This window comes from Onychomys torridus, chromosome 1 (assembly GCF_903995425.1).
Source record: "Onychomys torridus chromosome 1, mOncTor1.1, whole genome shotgun sequence".
Classification (NCBI taxonomy): Eukaryota; Metazoa; Chordata; class Mammalia; order Rodentia; family Cricetidae; genus Onychomys; species Onychomys torridus.
The window spans coordinates 54033867-54035988 of record NC_050443.1 but is presented as its reverse complement, the minus strand read 5'-3'; the positions used below and the strand labels follow the sequence as shown (position 1 = coordinate 54035988).

At 48.4% G+C, this 2122-nt stretch overlaps 1 pseudogene; it reads right to left on the bottom strand.

Annotated features, from left to right (window-relative positions):
• Positions 1-1488: 1488 nt before the first annotated feature.
• Positions 1489-1736, bottom strand: LOC118582523 (annotated as a pseudogene).
• Between the last annotated feature and the right edge of the window lie 386 nt (positions 1737-2122).

The window sequence follows — 2122 nt, the reverse complement described above, 5'->3', positions numbered from 1 at the left end:
TGAATTGTCTTTAACTTCTCCCTCTCTATCCTCCTTTATCCAGCTTAGCAACAGGTCTGGGAGATTTTACTCTTGAACACTCATCCTTGAGCTGTTTACTTGTCTCTGTCCTGTTCCAGACACACAGTCAGACACACACGATAATGATGATGATGATACATTCAAGTTGTCTGTGGTGTTGTTATTGTTGTTTAAGTTGAGACTCTGCCAGCTCCTCCCATGAATCAGAGCGATCCATTTGCAGCTAGATCATAGGTGAATTTCAAAGTGAATATCAATGTGCCACACTGCTCTTCCACCTAGCTGGACACATTTTCCATGCCCTGAGCCCATCTGCACCTCTTCTTCTCTCTGCCTCTTCAGCAGACTGCCACGTTCCTTCTGAGTATTATGTGAACTGCTAATTCTAAGATCTTACTCCAGGTGGCTGCCCCGCTGTGAATCACTCAGAAGCTGCCAATGAGTCACCCAGTAAATCTGAGGCTCGGCAATGGACTTGGAGTCAGTGGCGCCTGACAGCTGCCCAGTGGCTGAGGAAGAGAGGAAACGGGAGTTTCCACTGGTACATGATAGATGCTCCTGGTCCTATGGCAGCGGCTGGAGTGAGAAGCAATCAGTCATCAATGTTCCTGGCTGCAGTCTGGTCGAAGTTAAGGTCAGCTGAAGAGAGGACATTTCACAGAGTGAATAAAACCTAGCCAGACCGTGTATGTCTTTAGTCTATTCTACATGTCCACAACTGTGCTAGAAGGTGTACAATGAATAACTCTAAGATGCATGATTCCAATATTACAATAACTTTGTGGAGGACAGAGAAAATTGCACAGGATGCCACCTATATCTATGTGCCTGGAGTAATGTTCCCACCATTATTGATCAGCCTGAGTTGCGCAAACACTCAAATGCCCACCCACACAGATTCCTGACAACGTATCTTGGCGCTCACCTTGTGTGTATGTGTTGTATAAATGTGTTCATGTGGGCACATGTGCATATATGTGGAGACCCGAAGTTGACATCATGTGTCTTCATCAGTCACCCACTGTCTTAGTTAGGGTTTCCTATTGCTGTGAAGAGACGACATGACCACAGCAACTCTTATAAATGAAAATATTTAATTAGGGCTGGCTTCCAGTTTAGTCCATTATCGTCATAGCAGGCAGTATGGTATCACAAAAGGCAGACATGGTGCTGGAAAGGGAGCTGAGAGTTTTACATCTGGATCTGCAGGAAGCAGGAAGAGGATGAGAACCACCGGCTCTGGCTTGAGTCTCTGAAATCTCAAAGCCCACCCCCTAGTAACACACTTCCTCCAGCGAGGCCACACCTACTCCAGCGAGGCCACACCTCCTAACAGTGCCACTCCCTGTGAACAATGGGGGGCATTTTTATTCAAGCAACCACATACTCCATCTCATTTTGGGGGAGTTCACAATTTTATCAGGGAGGGGGGCAACAGCAAAGGGGGGTCTCTCCCATCAGCAGTATTCACAGGTTCTTCAGCCATTCCAGGCTTGGGCCCTGAGGGTTCTAGGGGTGGCTGGGCACATCTGGCATGTTCCCATTATCTCGCACAGGCACTGGGTAGGCGTGGCCCTGTTGATCATGCCAGTATACTTGGTATAGGGGCTGATTATGGGTATAATTATACCGAGACTCCAGACAGAGAAGGACACCACTTGCACTGACTCATTCGCCTAGGCATTCTTGAGGAAGGCGGAGATTCTCCCAGCCATCTTGGTCTTGGAGGCGACAAGGGCATGGAGCTCTCACTCCATCTCAGTTTTTTAAGACAGAGTTTCTCAATGAACTCACTAAACCTGGAACTTAACTGATTCAAAACAAGGCTGTCTGGCCAATGAGCTCCACGGATCCCCCATCTCTACTGCCCAACCCCCTTATCACTGGGGTAACAGAAGTACATTCTCCCAGATTTCCTGTTGGTACTGGAGGTCTGAACTCAGGTCCTGCTTGATCACCAGGCACTTTACCAACCACCCCATCTCCCCAGCTGCCCCGCACTCACGTTCCCATCTCATCCCTCTGATACAGCGTCCCCAGGACTATCAGGACAACCTTCCCTCTAGAACTCAGAGGCAGAAGGAAGTCCTAACCTCAGCCC